The sequence below is a fragment of the Macrotis lagotis genome, chromosome X (genome assembly GCF_037893015.1).
Source record: "Macrotis lagotis isolate mMagLag1 chromosome X, bilby.v1.9.chrom.fasta, whole genome shotgun sequence".
NCBI lineage: Eukaryota > Metazoa > Chordata > Mammalia > Peramelemorphia > Peramelidae > Macrotis > Macrotis lagotis.
This window is the reverse complement of record NC_133666.1, coordinates 243,064,683-243,085,587: the sequence shown is the minus strand read 5'-3', so window position 1 is coordinate 243,085,587 and position 20,905 is coordinate 243,064,683. Positions and strand designations below refer to the sequence as shown.

Here is a 20,905-nt window from a genome sequence, read left to right as displayed (position 1 = left end):
TTTTAGAAAAACATGGAAACACTTACATGAATTAAGAGTGAAACGAGTAGAAGCAAGAGACCATTGTATACAGTAACAGTAATGTTCAAAGAATACTTGAACAACTAAGTTATTCTGATTATTAATTATTGATATTAATATTAATATCCTATCTCCAGGGAAGAAGTGATAAATAATGCAAACTATGGTTTAACCTGTGTGTGTGCAGGTGTGTGCATGTGTGTGTATGTATGTGTGTGTATGTGTGTTAATTGGTGATCTCTAATATGGGAGGGAAGGAAGAAGATAGTTTGGAATTCACTTTTGTTACAAAAAATAAATTAATTTTTTAAAAATGTATCTTAAACATTGCTATTTTGATGATGCGTGCCCATTCTTTAATAAGACCATGACATCTGAGGAGATGTTGCCATGTCAAGTACATGAATTAGATTTGCATGAGGGTATGCTAGCTAAGTCACTAGTCTCATTTTCTCCTCCAGAGTCATCTGGGTCCAGTAACCAGATATGAATTAGGATGACTCAAGAAAGCCCTGGATACAAGTCAAGCAGGGTTAAGTGACTTGCCCAAGGTCACACAGTTATTGTCAAGCATCTGAGATTGAATTTGAATTTCCATCCTCTTGACTCCAAGGTCAATGCTCTATCTACTAGGAGCAATTGCTCATAGCAGAATGCCAAGAGGAAGGACAGTAGCATCACAGAAAAGAATACCAGTATCACTTTCTTTTCATATGCTTTATTCTCCACTGCTTTACAATATATTTTAATTTAGTGGTCTCCAAATCTTTTTGATCATGTGAAAAAATCACCCCCCAAAATGCATATTTGTCTACATTTAAATTGCATATATATATATAACTGTGTGTGGCAGTAGTACAAACTATTTAAAAATAGATATGCAAAAAAAGATGAGATAAAGATAAAATAATATTTAATCCTATGATCATAAGGGATCCACTAAAGTTTAAGTAGGGTAGTGATATGTTCAAATTGGCAATCTAGGAAACTGCTTTGGAAGGGGGTGTGTGTGTGTGTGTGTGTGTGTGTGTGTGTGTGTGTGTGTGTAGGACAGAAAAGGAAGAGAGGTAAAAACCTATAAGGAGACAATTGCAATAGAAGGGGACCGAGGCACAAGAAACATTGTGGAGGTAAAATAACTGGGAACTGAATGGATATATTGTGGTGGGTGAGAGGAAAGATCAAAGGAGAAAATTAATGTTTCAGACTTGAGCAACTGGAGTTGGAATAAGAAATTCAAAAGATGAATGTGTTCAATGGAAAAAGTAATATAATGGGATCTGATCACAACCCATCCATGCCTGTTAATCAAATGCTATTCTGTTCTCTATGGAAATACTCATTGACTCTTGCCCCAACACATATAGCACCTACCCTGGGGGGGGGGGGGAGAGAGAGAGAGAGAGAGAGAGAGAGAGAGAGAGAGAGAGAGATTACCTTCATTACTTCTGATGTGACCTGAACCCAGTCCCAGTTAGAATCATGCATCTACAGTCAAATAGAAAAGGAAGAGCTGCCATAGCCACAGGAGGATGGGATAGAGAAGGGCACAGTGAGAGAACTAGATAATGGGTAAAGGAAATAACTTTGCTGGAGAAAAACCTGTACATTGCCTATGGAAATTAGGGTAGGATATGGTTCCTCTTTCCATTCTCTTATTATTTGGTCATGTGCCCTCTTGGGTCATAAGACAGTTCCCTACTTTGGTATCATCAGTTTATCTAATCAAACATCTTCAAAACAGACCATTTTTTATCTGCATTTCACTTGCTGCTCTGGATGCTAAGGTTAGGTAAGAGAGACAGTCAAATGTATGCTTTGCTCCTGTAAGGTAATGGAATTACTACTGCTAGTGAAGCTAAATGACACCACTGAAGATGACTTCCCTTTGTTTGACTGAGAGTACTATTCAAACTACCAGAAATAGAACAAGAACATATAGAGAAAGTCATAATTTTATAGCAGGATGCAAAAATTTTAAATAAAAAATTAACAAAGAAGATATAGTGACAAATGAGTAGAAAGAAAGAAACAACAAAAGAAAAAATATATATATATATAGAGAGAGAGAGACAGACAGACAGACAGACAGACAGACATGGATGAAATTATTCACTATGACCATACTGGATTTGTTCTTGGAATGTATAGTTGGTTCAATATTAGGAAAATTATAAACATAATAGATTATATTAACAACAATGATAAAAAGAAATGATTAGATGAATAGATTCAGAAAAAACAACACTATTCAACACCCATTTCTATTTTTAAAAGCACTAGGAAACATAGTGTTTTAATGAAAATAGAAATCAAAGCTTGTCTTTCCTCAATGGAAGTAAATAGTTAAAGGGAAATGCACCCTCCCTCAATGCTTATGTCAATAAATAGTGATGGGGAGAAGCAGGCTGACTTGTAAAAAGAAACATAATAGACAGAAGTCAGTGGGACAGAAATATTAGAAAGGAAGAAAAGTGAGAAAAGGAATTCTGACAAAAGCAGGAGCTTGCCACTTAAAATTATTCCAATGAAGAGTCGAGATAAGAAAAACATACTCAATATAGCCAGAAGTCTAATTTTGAACACAATTATGACAGAAAACAACCATTTACTTCAAATTATATATATATATATATATATATATCCATCAACTGTCTAGTCCATGGGGGGGGGGTGTTCTATTTAATTTTAGACTAATCCCAGAGACTTTGTCCAGACCAGAGAACATCAAAAGAAAGCCATCCAAATCTTTAGACTCTCCTAAAACCAGACTGCTTAGTGAGATGCTTATGAATTGAAAATTACCCTATAGGTGGGGATCCATGGTAAAGCATGTTTGGAACAACCCATGGGATTATAGTCAAAACAATTTTGTCCTTGAAACAAGTCCAAATCTTTAATTTATTCTAGAGAAGACTAGTAACTCTGAAATGATAGCTTTCTTACAGCTATAGTCAACACTTCTAAAATTACACCATTAATAGTGATGTAATTCTTACTTAGGTTGATGTAATTCTTGCTTAAACTATCTTATACTAAAAGAACTTAAAGAAATTTTATGTGAATCTCAGTTTTAGATAACTGTTAGTTTGGGGGGGGGGATTATTTATTGGTTTTGGAGGCAATCAGTGAAAAATGACTTGCCCAGGGTCACACAGCAAGTGTCTGAGGGCACATTTAACTTAGATCCTTCTAACTCCAGTGCTGGCACTCAATCCACTGCACAAGCTAAGATATATGCTTTTGATCGTGTTAAAGAAGGAACTGTCTATGTCTATAATTTTGAAGAAAAGGTGTGGTAACTACAATTAAATGCAACATTTTGTCAAAAAGCTTTTTCTGCTTTGGTTAAAATAAACATCTGGGGTTTTGTTAATTTTATTTTTTATATATCTAATTATGTTAATTGTTTTCCTAATGTTAAACTATCTTTTAATGAATTCAACTTGATCATAATGATATATGTCGGTATATTACTGTATCCTCCTTGTAAGAATTTTAAATGTATCAATGTTTAATAGGGAAATTAGTCTATAGTTCTATTTCTCTCCTTTGTCTTTCCCTGCTTGGAAGATTAAAACCATATTTGTCTTAACAGAGAAATTTGGTAATATACCTTCTTGTTTCTGGGGTTTTTTAATGATCACTTTTTCAAAAGTGATAATAATAATAAAGTGATGATAATAAATTTTGAAAGAATTCATTTTTAAATCCATTATAACCAGTTATCATTGCTATTTTCTTTGCCAGTTCATTTAACTTGCTTGATTTCTTTATCTGAGATTGGGTTATTTAGGATTTCTACTTCATGTTTTGTTAGTTTCAGCATTTAATATTTTTTGCAGATGCACATTCATTTTTCCAGGCATATAACTGCATTAGTAGTTTTTGATACTCCTGTTTCTTTTGTGTTTTAATTCATCTTGTTCATTTTTTATTTCAGTAATTTTATTTTCCCTCTTTTTTCTTGATCAGGTTAGTTAATGGGTTCTTGATTTTCTTAGTCTATTTAAAAAACCAACTCTTAGTTTTTAATGGAGGAAACTTTTTTTTTTAGAATTTTGCAAGGCAATTGGGGTTAAGTGGCTTACCCAAGGCCACACGGCTAGGTAATTATTAAATGTCTGAGGCTGGATTTGAACTCAGGTACTCCTGACTCCAAGGACAGTGTTCTATCCACTGCGCCACCTAGCCGCCCCAACTCTTAGTTTTTGTAGAACATTTTATAACCTTTGATAGTTAAGCTTTTCTTCTCTAATTTTCACAACTGAGTATTTCCATTTTGTTTATTTTCTAGACTTTTAATTCATGCTTAAAGTTCACTGGTCCCCTTTATTTTATCAATAAGAGTTTCCAGAGCTACAAAGTTGGCTCTGACATCTCATTGCTATAATATTTAACATAATTGCTTATTGTTTCTATGATTTATTTTCAGAATGTCATTCCTTAGACTCTGTAACTTTTTCTCATGTTGCTCATATTTCTTATATTATTCACTATTTTTGTGTTCAGTTGTATCTAAATCTCAGTCACCCCATTTTGGAACTTTATTGGCAAAAGATAATAGAATTGGTTTACCATTTCCTTCTCCAGATCATTTTATAGATGAGAAAACTGAGATAAACAGGGTTAAATATCATGCCCATGGTCACACAGCTAAGAACTGTCTGAGACCAAATTTGAACTCAAGATGAGTCTTCCTGATTCCAGACCCAGTGCTCTATCCACTGGAGCACCTAGCTGCCCTTGGATGTGAATAAAAGATTGTTAATTGTTGCCACCTTTTTTTAAAATTTTTTTGCAAGGCAATGGGGTTAAGGTGGCTTGCCCAAGGCCACACAACTAGATAATCATTAAGTGTCTGAGGCCGTATTTGAACTCAGGTACTCCTGACTCCAGGGCCCGTGCTTTATCCACTACGCGCCACCTAGCCGCCCCTACCTACAACCTTTTTTAAAAAAAAACATCTGTTTATGATTTTATTTATTGCCTCATATATGAAAATGATCCATTTTAGTAAAGTTTCCTTAGGAAGATTAACTACACACCACACATATGCATACACACACACACATACATATATAGTAACATATATAATAAACTATATATATTAATTTAACTTTCCCATTCAAAAATTGCTATATGTAGGAAAACTTAATTTTTGCAATGATATATTCAGTTCCATATTTCTCTCTTTTAAATAAGCAAATAGAGTCTACAATTTAAGAGTTTTGTTGGTATGCTTATATTAATCGGACCTAGCCTCTCCCCTTGTCAAATAAACACACTCCTCTTATTAACCTTCTCCATCTGAAATTCCTAAAGTTACGGTTATTTCTCTCTGTCTCTGTTTCTATTTCTCCCCACCTCCTCTTCCTTTCCTTATTCTGTCCTACCATCCTGGATTGGGGGATGGACACCAGGAACAACAAATTATTAAGCTGATCCAGTTATTTTTTCTAAAAATTATCTTATGGAAGATTTATTCAATTTTCTTCTTTCTGTCACTACTTATTTTTCTGCATTCAGGGACCATTTTATGATTAATCTGGATAAAATAGAGGATAGACAGTTGTGTTTTAGGTTATCTCTCATTATGTAGACTTGGAAGGAATGACAAACTTGGAATCAGGACAGCTATATCATATGTGACCCAGGTTAAGGGCTGAACTAGATGGCCTCTAAGATCATTTCTAGCTCTAAATATATTTTCCTATGAAATATGATTCTATGATTTTACCAGAATTTTTGCTATTAGCTTTAAAAGTAGACTAATTAATCCTTCCTAGATCTGGTCTTGCCACTCCTGCCTCAAAAATCTTCATTTTCTCCCTTTTAAAAATCAAGTTCATACTTCTCCCTGCCTAGAATTTGGAATCCTTTGCAAGCTGGCACCACCTCTACCTCTAAATACCTTCCACTATTTCCTGAACTATCTTCTCATTTCACCAAGAGCAATCCTATTCTTCCACAAAAAACCAATTCAAATGCACCTTCTTACATGCCTAAAACCCTTACCTAGTCAGGTCTTTACCAATGATCACAGTTCTAGGCACTTAATAAATGTTTGTTGACCTACCTTGACTTTTGTTGTTGTATCTCATATAGCACTTTGATGGCACCTCTCTAAATACACTAATAGAATACAAGATATTATAGTTATATTAGGGTATATAGTTGAAAGACAACATAGTATAGCCAATTCTAAGAAATCTGCAATCATAGGGCAGTAATGTTGACCTTTTCTTTAGTTACTAATTCCAATTATTTCTCATTGACTCATATTTGGGCACTGTGGTAATACAGAGACATCAACTGTTTCCTTCCTCTTTTCCCTCTTCAACTCCTGGATCTGAATCCTGCTTCTATATGTCCATGGGCAACTCATTTAACTATGATGTGCCCCATAAATTACCCATTGTACCCACCTTAAATGTGAGAGTATAAATAAGATAATGTACATAAGGCATCTTAATTAAATTTCTGTCACCTTGAGCCCCTGGCAAAGTTCTTTGCATGTAGTAGGCACGTACTTCATGCTATTGTTATTGAGTGAATAAAGGAATGGATTGATTAGAATAACAGATCTTATATAACCTTTGTCTTCAATTTCATATCTTTTGCCTCCTCCAGACCTTTATTGATTAATAATTATTTTCTCTTCTTCTATTATTTGTTCTATTTCTTTTTCTCAAGGGCTTCTCACACTTCTCTTTACCTATATCAAACTTTTTCAGTGAATAGTCTATCCTCACTGTCTCTATTATTTTCTCATTACCCACTTTTTCTCTAACCACTAATGATATGTTTTCTGTCCTCACTGCTCTTTGGAGATTAATAACTTCCTAATCACCAAATACTATAGCCTTTTTAATATCTGTGTTTCAATGAAAGTATTCAGTTATAGGGAAGGGTATTAAGGATAAAAAAGATGAAGGAAATAGTTGATGACTTTATATTATCAATGAACCCAAACATGTCTCAGTGAGAAGTAAACAAGGACAGTCATCATCCACTAGTTCTACAGGATATCTGTTACCTTGATCTTCTCAAAAAATGGCAACCCTAAGATGGAGCCATGAGGAAACAGAAGGAGAGAGAAATTCTGTTTGAGATACAAAGTGATATGAGTAAGATCTCAAATTTACAGAAGCTAGGAATAGGTAGGCCAGAAAACCTATAGAGTCACAGAACTTTAAAAATGATTTGATTTGACTTGATTTCATCTTACTATGAAGGTTTGAACAAGCCATGAAGAACTGATAAGGGAAATTTGTTCAGGGAAGACTAAAATAGAGAAAGTCAGAGATGAGAATATAGGTTAAGATTAAAAAAAGAACAACTTCCAAGAGGACAAAGCATGGTGATATTCAGGTAAAATATGAGACAAAAGGTAAAATATAAGATGGAAGCATCAAAGACCTAAATCACAAGGGGAAATAATTTTGGGGGAAAGTATCTCATTTCAGGTTGAGAGGGGTAGGCAAAAAGGGCTTTCCCAATCCATAGCCTAGAAATACATATTGTTACCTATCCAAAAAATGCCTGGGGTTAGTATAAATAGGAGGAAATTACCTATCTTGGACTTGAATTCACATACTCCCTATGGGCAGTTGAAATGCCAGGGCCTTACCAGTCCAATCCAAAGAAAAAGGAAAATTTTGAGGGAATAAGGAAGGGGAAATAATGAATTTGTTTGGACATGTTTTATTGAAGGTAAGATATCTAGTTGGGATTGTTCAATAGATAATGGGCATAGGAGAAACACTAGATAAAAAGCTCAATGAAAGAATTAGAGGAGCAAGAGGAACTTGCAGCAATTCAGGTGAAAGGGTACTGAGGTTATTTTAGGGCCACATTAAAATAAAATAATTATTCAAAAACTGAATATAAAAGAATATAAAATATAAAAGAATATAAAAGACAGTCTGCATTTAGCAGGCATAGTGCTACATGAGAGCTCCAGAGCCAGGGTTCTTAGATATAAAAGGTTGCCCCATAACTTCCTAGAAAGTGGGGGAACATGGGTCATCAATACAACAGGTGAAGGCATGAAGCATGAAAGCAAATAAAAAACAACAAAGTGACAACACAAAGCAACCCTACATTTTAAACAAACTTCTGAGTCTCTTCTGGTATCTATCACCAGCAATACATTTTCAGCATAACCTCTTACATCAATCCCCTTTCTGTTCAGTTCTAGTGCCTCCACCCTTCTGTAAGTCAGTACCCTTTCACCTGAATTGCTGCAAGGCACATTTAAGGCAGTGGGCAGATGTTTATAAGAAGAAATTTTAAATAAGAAAAAGAAAAATAATAAATTGGACATGCTATCAGAATAAATAAGAAGGAAAGGGATGAAAGTACAAGTTAAAAAGGTTAAACTTGGCCTTGGCAAGGAAAGTGACCTTCTTTTCTTCAATTTCAGACTAAAGAGGAAAGGTCAACAAAAGATATAGAGTGACTTTGAAGTGACATGGGTTGGGTGAAATAAGGTTTTCATAATACAAAGTTATAACTTCCTCAATAAAGTCATCAGATGATAAAGGGGAGTGAAGGTGTCAAAGGGCATTTGAAGAAAGAAAAATTATTTGAAATCATGACTGAGAGTCAGTGCACCAGGGAAGAATAGATGTATTTCTGTGCTTCAATGATGGCAGATGACATCAGTTTATGATAGACCAAGTTGCAGGACTTCACTCAATAGACAATGGGCAAGAACAGAAAAATCAGTTAAGCCAGAGTTAACCTCTCACATCAAGGCCCAAATGAACAAAAAAAAAAAGCAAGTCATTGAAGGGCAGAGTATGATGTACAGTTGAATTGGTCAACTGCTTGTCAAGATTAGGAAAGAAGAAATGTAAGGTCAGAGCAGGGCTCAGAGACTGGAAGAATTGGTAGGGAAAGATAAAGTAAAGATCAAAGTAAGGGCAAAGAGGCAAAGGAAGAAACAGACAAATAAAGAATTACGGACATAAAAGTGACTTTAAAATCCAGGTTGGACACTCTTAGCCAGGGCTATCCTACTGTATAGGTTATTTTAAAATAAAAAACATTAAAATAAAATAATTATTCAAAAAAACTGCACCAGAATATAAAATACAGTCTGTGTTTAGCAAGCATAGTGTTACATGAGAGCTCCAGAGCCAAGGTTCTTAGATATAAAAGGTTGCCCCATAACTTCCTAGAAAGTGGGGGAACATGGGTCATCAATACAACAGGTGAAGGCGTGAAGCATGAAAGCAAATAAAAAACAACAAAGCAACAACACAATAATATAAAGGTAGATGTATACTGACTAGACTGAATCCCTCAGACAGAAGATATCCCACAGATCCACCGAAAATTCTACTGCTTAAAAACACCAAAGAAAATTAACATCAATAAGATCATTTATTAGTGTTGGAATTAAAAAATCTAATACATATTTCATGCAAATTTTTATTTTATTTTTTCGCTCTTGAAAATTAAAACCCAGAGGTGAACCACATAAAAGTACACTGCAGGTCACATTTTGGACAGCTTTACTCTAAGTTAAAATTCTCTTTTAGCAAATCTATCCATATTTCCTCTTGGGATTAGGACCCTACATAGTTTTTAGGTTTTTGCAAGGCAAATGGGGTTAAGTGGCTTGCCCAAGGCCACACAGCTAGGTAATTATTAAGTGTCTGAGACCGGATTTGAACCCAGGTACTCCTGACTCCAAGGCCGGTGCTTTATCTACTACGCCACCTAGCCACCCCAGGACCCTACATTTTTAAACAAACTTCTGAGTCTCTTCTGGTATCTATCACCAGCAATACAATTTCAGCATAACCTCTCACATCAATCCCTTCTGTCCAGTTCTAGTGCCTCCACCCTTCTGTTAAGTCAGTACCCTTTCACCTGAATTGCTGCAAGTTCCTCTGACCTCACTGCTCTCCCTATGTTCTCACCCTAGACATTATCATGTATTGACAGTCCCAATTTCCCCCCCCATTTCCAATAGCCTCTCTTTCCTCATATATATATATATATATATATATAATATATGTATATATATACATATATATACATACTACTGCCATATTAATCATTTTAAAGCACAGCTATGACCTTGCCATGATACTGTTAAAAATATTCAGTGGCTCCCCATTGCCAAAGCATGTCCTACTCCCTCTCAGCATTCCATTAAAGTTCTATATGATCTAGGTTCAACCTCCAATTCCAAGCATATCTCCTACTTTTGTACTTGTACCTTGGGTTCCAGGAAAGCTGAACTCTTCATTCTCTTGGTTTTTCTAGGTATTGCCTACGTGCAAATTATTCCCTTCTCCTGAAGTTTAGTTATCAGTTTCATTTGGATGAATCGTACCTATCTTTCAGAGCCCAAATTAAAGCCACCTAAGAAGATTTCTCTGACCCATTCATCTTCAAGTCACATCTTCTTCCTTTGAATTTTTATACATCATGTTTGTTCTTATAGTCTACATCATTGTTTAACCTGTATCACAGCTATTTATTGGTACAAATCTTATCTAACTGACCAGATTGCAATTCCTAGAGGACAAGGACCATCTCATTGTGCCACCTTCTTTGCATCTTCCATGGTAAATAGCACAGTGATTTTCAAGTAGTGGGAACTCTAAAGAGATTTATTGATTAAAAGAACTAGTGAATAAATGAACAAACTGAACAGCTGTTGATAATTCTTTGTTTGAGATAAAGATCTCAAACAAGGTCATTTTTAAAAGTATCATTGTTCTTCTAAAAAGTCATTAAATATCCAAATAACTTCTTCTTGGATTGTTCTTTTTAGATGTGCAACTTGCCCCAATTTGTTAGCTGATTTGATAATAGAGAAAAGAAAAAAGAAAAAAAAATGAGGTTTCTAAATATCCTTTCCTATTTTCTATCCCAGTACCTTTCACTAATCTTCTTACATCTGAGTCATATTTGTGAACTGACCAGGACACACTGGAATTCCCACACCCTTCCCTAGTTTGTTTCTTCTCTCTCCACTATGCTCCAGTGAGCCATTTGACCAGTCATGAATCCTTCCATAATTCCTTCCCATACCTACATCATATAACTATGTTAATTTGTAGACAGCATACACATTTTAAAAAGTCCTCTTTCTTGTTCTGCAATGGTCACCAGGATCAATAGCAATACCTGCCATCCAAGCCAAGAATTGGCAGAAGAAATCATACAGATAATAATAATAATATATAATAGCAGAAAATGTTCATATCATATTTTAAGGTTTGCAAAGTTCTTTTTTTGCTTATTATATCACTTCACCTTATAATAACCTCAGGAGGTGGATTTCATTATCCCATTTTTCCACTGTAGGAAACTGAGGCAGCAGAGGTCAAGTGACTTGCCATAGGTCACCCAGCTAGAAAATATCTGAATCAGGATTAGATTGATTTGAACAGTCTTCCTGATTCAGGTGCAATGCCCTACAAACTCCACCACATAGCTACCCTATAAAAATGACAATGCTGGCAGAGAAGAAAAACTTCATCACAGAGCAAGACTTAGGACTTCTACTTTATTTTTTTCAAAACAATGAATTCAGAAAATTCAGTGAAGTTTCTCAGTGTTTGCTAGTCTTGGTCTTACGAACATAGAAAAATAGTGGGCATACAAATACAAAAATGAGACAGTCCCTGTTTTCAAGAAGTTCACATTTTTATTAGGTAACTAGAAACATCTTTTTGGTGGAAGTCCAGATCTTTGATCTACATTGATACTGATTGGAAACTTAGTTATAAACTACTATCTTAGGCTACCTGGGACCCTGAGACATAAAGTCGTTTATTTACTCAGGTAATATGCACCTTGTTGTTTGATTGTTAATTTGCGTCTGACTCTACATGACCTTTGGACAAAGTCCACAGGGTTTTCTTGGAGTGGTTTACCACTTCCTTCTCCAATGTGTCCCCATTTTACAGATGAGGAACTGAGGCAAATAGGAGTTCAGTGGCTTGCCCAAGGTCACACAGCTAATGTCTGAGTTCAAATTTGAACTCAGATCTTCCTAACTCCAGATCCAATGTACCACTTAGTTGCCCACACAGCTAATATGTGTTAAATATACAATCAGTTTTTCTAGGCTCTACTATGCTATATTACCACTCATACAGTAAGCAGAAAGTGGATTGAGAATGGTTAGCAGGAAGGCAAGAATATTGTGAAAAGTTATAAGGCTGTCTCTTAAAAGCAGCATTCCAAAAACTTTTGGTGGATGCTGGCAAGGAGAAGTCCCATATTTTGATATAGAGATCCTACTTTTCCCCAAAAGAAAAATATGAGCCTGCTAACATTTTTTTTTCAAACCAAATGAGGTGGCAGCATCCTGACTCCATTATCTAACCCCAGGAATGCAAGGTAAACTGAAACAGAATAGTAAAGAAAGAAAAGCTGATAAATAAATGAATGAATAAAGATCTAAAGAACTGCATATTATTTTGGAGTACTATTAATTTACATTATTTAAAGTTGAAAATCATGAACTGCAGGAAATTAGGACATGGTCTGGTTGATGCACTTTATCTTTCTTCTTGGAGGAACAGAAATAGTTTCTTTGTTGAGTTTCCCTTTGAAACAAAGAAAACAAAAATCCAGGCATTCCTTGAGTCTTCCAAGTGGAACGGTCATGAGCTCTAGCTGGTACAAATCACTGACCTCTTTGAGCCAGCCCACTGTGATACGTCAAGGGGCAGCTATGGAATGGAAAAAGGGCACTTTTGAAGACCCAAAAAAAACATTCATGGAAGTCTCTAATGTACCATTTTTCTTTCAACTCTTCTTCTTACCCTTTTCCATCTCAAACCAAGCAGGCACTCAAGTTTCTTAGAACACTCCTATTAAGACATAATCTCCTCCATTTCCTCTGTTGAGTCACAAGGAAAGGGTTGCATATGAATTGAACTGTCACGAGTTCTTGTTGTATGTAGTTTTCCAATGATTCCAACCCATGACTAGGTTCTCCATGATCTCCAACAAAAAAAAAAAAGAAGGCAGGGAAAGGAGATCAGGAAGCAATGTAGGTAGGATCATAATATATAAAGTTAGAAGGAATCTTAGAGAACATTTAATCTTATCCTCCTCATTTTTCAGATGAAGCAAGTGATGCCCAGATGGGTCAAGTGACTGGCCAGAATCACACAGGTAGAAGTAAGAACCTGAAATCCTGTCTCTCTCTCTATACTAAAAGCAGTCCACTTTCCTCTCACTATTTTTTGTTCTATGAAGTACAAACAGGAAAAGATATGATAATGAAAAAAAGCAGATAAGTGATACCTAGGAGCAGCTAGGTGGCCCAGTGAATGGAGAACTGGTCTTGAAGTCAGGAAGACTTGTCTTCCTGAGTTCAAATATGACCTCAGATATTTACTAGGGGTCTGACCCTGGCAAGTCACTAAGCCCTTATTTGCTTCAGTTTTCTTGTCTGTAAAATGAGCTTGAAAAGGAAATGACAGCCCCCTCCCATGTCTTTGTCAAGAAAACTTGAAATGGGATCACAAAAGTAGGACACAACTGAAACAACTAGACAACAACAACAAAGGAAATTATAAGAAGGAGGCAGACAGAGAAGTAGACTAAGTAATAAATATAAACAAGAACACTGCTGTCAGGGCATAGAAAGGAAATTTTGCTAATGAACTAAATAATCAGGCTGTAAATTCCATGATCTCATGATCATGGAACTTCATCAACGACCTCCTAGGTCAGGGGTAACCAAGTTTTTCCAGTAGTGGGCCACATGAGCCGAAATCCTTGTGTGTGGGCCACATGAATCTAATTATATAATTAATTACATTTTGTTTCAATTATAATTATTCATGGAGCCAAACTTGCTAGCCTGACACCTGGCGGTAGTCAGTTTATACTATGTTAGTGGCAGGTAATTGGTTGGAGCTCACTCGTGCATTTGTGCTACCTGATTGGATGGGGGAAATAAAATTATCAGGGGAACTGTACCAAGGGTCAGGTGAACCCCATTGGCTTGCATACTGCAAATGTTATAAGCCTGAGTTCAAAATATTCCCACTCTCCAAACTGAAAAATACATATAAAGATGAGGAAAAGAAAAAGTTCAGACCATGCCATTAAATGATTGCACAAGAGGAGAGAAGACAGCTTAATTAGGTGAAAGGGACTAACTAAAAGGCAGAAGTCCTTGGTTTTTTCAAAAACTGAGCACTTCTCTGAAAATGCAGATTTCCAGGTGCTTTTTTTTTTCTTCCAGCATGCATTTAACATAATACTGCTTCCAAGAGCCCCTAGAATCTGACCCAGGCAACTAGACTGAATGCTGTCTCTCTAACCTTACTAATGAAAAAAAATTCATGGAATAAAATTTAGATTATGCTCTTTCAAATTATTCTATTTTATTTTTATTTTCAATTATTTTTAAATTTTTCTTCTGCACTCTTTTCATTTGTTAAACTTTTCTCTATATCATGTCTTTTTTTAAGGGACAGAGGTCAACCCCTCTCCCATCCCAGGCACCTGCTTTTACAGTATCTCATTTATTTTACACTCAAAGCTGTAATCTATAAACAATTCTCCATTATTTCTTAAACTGAGCAGTCTCTGGGCTCAGTTCCAAACAAAAAAGAAAACAGGTCACAGAGCACCAAAGTCAGTTGTATTTTCTCAGTTCTCTTTCTCCTTGACCTTCTGTAGCTTCATTAAGTTCACCACACCCTCCCTGAAATTTGTTTTTCCTTTGGCTTTAACATTACACTGCCCTTCTTTTCTGTTTTCTCATGAACCTTCTCTTGCACCTAAATAATAAAAGCTAGGATATGTATCTATCATCTATCTATCATCTATCTATCTATCTATCTATCTATCTATCTATCTATAGTATTTTAAGGTTTGTAAAGTACTTGATGGATATTATCTTGTTTAATCCTCACCACAACCCTATGAGTTAGATGTTATCCCCACTCCAACCCCATTTTAACAGATGAGAAATACTTGGTTTGAGTGGCTAATTATTTACAACAGGTCACACAACTACCAAGAGTCTGAGGCAGGATTCAAACTCAAGGACTTCCTGACTCCACATCCTACACTCTATCCATTACACTAGCTAGGGATCAAGTATTCACCATTCACTGACTTGTTGAATCTTTTCACACACTCTGTCACTCTCTCTCCACAAATATGTATATGTGTGTGTGCATATATGCTTATAGAAATAAAAATGTGTGTATACACACATACACACACATTCATTTTTTATTCACCAAAAACATCCCTTATAGCCTTGACTTTGACTACTTTGTAAGTGGCTTACAAAACATCACATATGTGGAATTTGGTTTGATTTCTATTAATGTTTTGGTTTTTTCCATCACAATAATCACTTTCCCTTTGCTCTACAAGAACTGTCCTTTGTTAAAAGGGAAAATAGTCAAGCAAAACTGATCAACAGTTACCTGTTCATAGCTGCCTCATTCAGAATCTTTAATCTTTCTGATATAGGTCTACAAATTATTTTGTACTACAGCTTTGAGGTATAGTGGCTAGTGTTGGACCCGGAGTCAGAAAGTTCTGAGTTCAAAATCTCTAACAATTGCTACCTATGTAATTCCCCCCATTTCTAGGGCCAAGAAATGTGATCAAATCTACTCTGGAATTGATGCTAGAAGGAGTGCACCAGTCTTGCAGTCCTTTATACTATCATTGTTACTTTCGGCAACAAAGTACCCCTCCCTCACCACTCTTTTTACTGTAGCATCACCTTCCTGATGTCATGATCTTCTTCCAGAACTAAGGACAAACAACAATAAGAACAACTATGACAATAAGACCACGATGAGAATGTAAACTCCTTGAAGGCAGGGCTTGTCTTTGCTTTTCGTATGTGGGGGAGGGAGGATCACCTAGGCAGCACAGTAGATAGAGTGCCAGGAAGATTCACTTTGTGTCTCCAGTGCTTGGCACTTAGAAAATTTTTAATTTTAACACTTTCATCATTCACTTATTAAATCAATCAATCAATTCCCTCTAATTTCTCCCCTTTCTACCAAAATATCAAGCCCTATTTATTCTTCCTTTGATAATAATGTTGAAACTATTTCTTCCTTTCCTTTCCTTTCCATCTCCATGGCTACCCCACACAAGATGATGTCTGTCCTTCATTCTCAAAGAAGATAATGATTTCAGGGAGATGATATCATGACAAGTAATTGAATGGGATCTGAGTGAGACGATACTGTGCTAAATCACCAGTCTCACTTTCTCCTCTGGAGCCATCTGAGTCCAGTGACCAGATATGACCCAAGATGACTCTAAACAGCTTATGAAGTTGATTTTGTCTTCTGTCTTTCCTCCCTCTAATCCAAACTGCACATGCCCTTTGGATTAGTCTTTCATCAAATTCCCCTGTTCAAAAACCTTCAATGCTTCCTCTTTGCCTATGGAATTCTTACAAACTATTTAGCATGGCACTCAAGATCTCCCACTCTGTCCTTTTCTAACTCTATCATATGCTACTCTCCATTTCCTCCTTTTCTAATCATAATATCCACTCCTAAGCTGGTCTACCTCGTGTCCTCAGAACATTTTCCCCTACCTGTATTCTTTCCTTCTCTCCAGTCATCTACATCTCATGTTCTCTGTGACAACTTTCCTGACCACCCCAATTCACAATCATAATGCTTTGTATCAGAGTCAACTTGGAGTTGTTGACTCATATTATTAACTGACTTTTCCTATGTGTATTTTAAATCCTCCTAACAAGATCACCAGCTCATTGACGGTGCTGGACATTGGTGCTCAATAAATGTTCACTGATTGCTTTAACTGAGAGAGACAAATAAGATACCAGGACAGACATCATGGGAAATTCTGTCCAATGTTCTATTGCAGTCAATATTCAATTATATATCAACTGATTCTCCAAATTATAGATCATCCAAGTCAGTTTCTTCCCCTGCTTTTCTTTCTGCTTGTCATTTTATAGCCAATTAACATTCCCACATTAAGGCAAACAATTTCTTTATAGTGTACAAAGTGATCATTTTTTGTTTATCATTTTTGTTGAATGAACTAGCAAAGAATGGTAAAAACAAATCTATTTGTTTTATTATGTTGTATTAATTATTAATCACTTGTTAGATTTTGGTGGGTGGAATGGTAAATTTTGGGTTATAATGATGTCTGAAGATTACTTGTGAATGTTTTTATTTAGAATGTTCCTAGGGGCGGCTAGGTGGCATAGTGGATAAAGCACCGGCCCTGGAGTGGGGAGTACCTGGGTTCAAATCCGGTCTCAGATACTTAATAATTACCTAGCTGTGTGGCCTTGGGCAAGCCACTTAACCCCATTTGCCTTGAAAAAAAAAGAATCTTCCTGTTCCTCATTAACAAGAAGTGCTGGTTTCAACTGAATGAGCTGGAATGCTCTAATAGCAGTTAGTTGGACCAGGAGATCTTGAATTTCTTTTGAGAATAAACCACCTAACATTTTTTTTCTCATTTCCCTCTTACTTGGTAAGAAGTTATAATCATGATATCATTACTCCAGAGAAGCAAAATTCAATTCAATAATAACTTAAATACCTACTAAAATACAAGGTCTTTTAGCTCTAAATCTATACTTCTTAATCTAAATCAATGATTCCTTAATATTTTATACCCTAAATTTCCCAGCTATTTCTGATCCTATTTTTCACTGGTAGTGAAATCTCATTGAGCAGAGTCTGTAATAGAATTTCAAGACATAATGCCCCCGGAATGCTATCAATCACAAACAAGAAGTGTCTGGATGGTCTCACTCTCTACTCTAGGTCAGGGATAGGAAACTGTTTTTCTGCTAAGGGTCATTTGAATATTTTTTTTAGGTATTTTGCAAGGCAAACGGGGTTAAGTGGCTTGCCCAAGGCCACACAGCTAGGTAGTTATTAAATGTCTGAGACCGGATTTGAACCCAGGTACTCCCGACTCCAGGGCTGGTGCTTTATCCACTACGCCACCTAGCTGCCCTCATTTGAATATTTTTAACATCATTCATCTGCTATATTTGGTCAAACATTTAATTAATTCACCACCAAAAAGTTCCTAGATTTATTGAATTTTGAGTCCCACCCCTGTCTAAGAGAACTCTCTGCCATTTAGATTCTGCACAGGACAAAATCAGATGTTACCCAAAGGAAAATGGATATGTGATTGGCACAAATATAAGTTGCAGCATCTTAGCAACAATAAAGAAATAAAGATTGTTTAGTGCTGAGGATTCAAAGGTAAAAAACAGTCCCTGCCCTTAAGGAGCTTAAGAAGTCTTAATGATGCTTGTTCTTGAAAAAGTTCATGACATCAGGGAGGTGACAGATTGGATTTGAATGAGGGGGTGCTGTGCTAAATCACCAGTCTCACATTCTCCTCCAGAATCAGCTGGGTCCAGTGGCTGAATCAGGATAACTGGACATGGTCCTGGAGGTGAGACAATCAGGGTTAAGTGACTTGCCCAAGGTCAAATAGCTAATAAGTGGCAAGTGTCTGAGGCTAGATTCAAATTGTAGTCCTCCTGACTCCATGGCCAATGCTCTATCCACTGAGCCACCTAGCTGCCCTTAAAGTCTAATAGGAAACAACAAGCAAACAAGTGCATATAGACAGCTAAGATAAGGAAGTGTGCCATGTATCAAGAACAAGTGTTAAAAAAATGGGTAAACTGGGTCCTTCACTAATAGCTAATCAAGGAGATAACTTCTAGAACACTGTATAAATTCTCCATGAAATATGAGTGGGAAGTCAGAAATACATGTATACATAAGCACAGGATGATGAGTTAGATAGTCTATGTTCACCACCACCTTATCACTGAGATCTTATTGATTATCATAAATTCACAAAACATCAGGATGATAGCATCATCAGAGATCTATCATCTATTTCTCAGAGTTGAAAGGAAACTTAGACGTCTTCTGATCTAACCTCATTTTATCAATAATGAAACTGAGTCCAGAAAGATTAAATAATTTTTTCCAAGATCACACAGATTGCAATTGTAGAACCAGAATTGGAATCCAGGGCTTCTGAATCCAAAACTCTCCCGTGACTGCCTCATCAAACAGGACCTACAGTCCTAATGTAGAATCCTCTTAAACAAAATGATGTATCAGCCTAACCTAGAAAAAAGAATAGTAATCTAAAAGTCAAGAGACCAGGATTCTAGAACCAGATCCATCATTAATTAGCTACATGGTTTGAAATGATTCAACTCAGCAAATATTTAATAAGTTCCTAATATGAAGTCATTGGACAAGTAATTTACCTTCCCTGAGCCTGTGTCCTCATCCATAAAATAAGGATATTGAATCAAAAGATCTCAAAACTCTTATCACACTCAATTTGGATCAATGTACAACATGGAAACAATGTAAGGACTGACAAATTGCTTTCTGTGGGGGAGGGAAGTAAGATTGGGGGAAATTTTTATAACTCAAAATACATAAAATCTTTAATTTAAAAAAATCTCAAAAGTACTTTCCAGCTTTATAATCCCACAATCTATTATTCTGGGTTTACTTTTATCCTCTCCTTCTAGTCTTCAATAATTCTTCATTATTTTATTCCCTTCTATCCCCTTGTTCTCTCATGCTGCCTCATCCCCAAGACCCTAAGATGCAACTGATAACATCTAACTAAGATGAGAGTGATTTAATTAACTCCTTATTCCTCATTTGAGGAACTACACTACACTACACTACTCCCACACTCTCATTAAAGGGAACTTGAAAAGAGCAATTGGTTAACACTGGAATAAAATGGCAATGGTCAAATCCAAGCTTGACAAATTGGTTGGTTTGTGGTTGTAGTTGCTGTTGCTTTGTGGTAGCAGTGGTTCTTGTGGTTTTGTATCCAATATGTTCGTAGTTAAGGTTGGGGGGGAGAGGGAGGGAGAGAAAATACTCCCACCAAACAGTAATGTGCCAACTCTACTTGGGAGCTTGATGACATCAGATCAATGTCAATCCCAAATAGAGGGATAAAGAGGATCTCACTCTCCAAGGGATCCTTCTCCCAATGATATTCCCCAGAGGACAAAATATGGTGCCCAAAGGACAATGGCCAATTTTAACCAAGGTCAATTCTTCTTCCAGCAATAAGATAACCTCCACAATTTATAGGAAAAACAAAAATATTTTCCATACTAGATGTCTATATTGGCAACTTTTATTCTAATATTTAGCTCAACATTCTTGACATCTCTGAAATTTCCTTATCTATAAAAAGACAATAGTAATGCTACCTCACAGTCATGTAAGGAAGGTGATTTAAATGCCTAAAAGCACTAGAGACTAGATTCCAACTGAAGGGGACAAAAACTTGGTCATGGTTGTGACTATAATTTTTTCCTAAATGACAGGACATGTTGTTAAGAGAGAGAGGAGGGGAAGGGAACAAGAAAATGATGGACCAGGCAGGTGCTAATCATCAGAAATTTACATCCATCTATTTTTCTATTCACTAATATGTTTAAGTGTTCTGCCTCTAATTTCATAAGGACCAGTGAGCTTCCCTTCCCCTCAACCCAATTTTGTTCTACTTTCTACTTTGAATACAAAAACAGAAGTAGCCACTTAAAATGGAAAGAATACTAGATTTTTAGTTAGAAGAAAGGATTTCTAATTCCATCTTTATCAGTGTGACCTTGGGCAAATCATTTGACTCTTCTAGGCCTCTGTTCATCTGCAAAATGAAAAAGTTGGATTGATGGCTTCCAAGCTCCCTTCCCACTCTAACTCTGAGAAAAATTGGAAAAGGAAAGGAAGAGTTTTCCAGCAATTTTTCTAGGGTCCCATTTTGAACCTCCTAAAGCAACTAATACCTATCAACTATGTCATAGCTTTGCCAGTCTGTAATAATAGAAACC

At 36.1% G+C, this 20,905-nt stretch overlaps 1 protein-coding gene across 10 annotated transcripts in view; it reads right to left on the bottom strand.

The window, feature by feature from the left end:
- Positions 1 to 20,905, bottom strand: part of ARHGEF28 (Rho guanine nucleotide exchange factor 28) — a 378,068-nt gene that overhangs the window by 129,517 nt on the left and 227,646 nt on the right. The gene's annotated exons all lie outside the window — the stretch shown is intronic.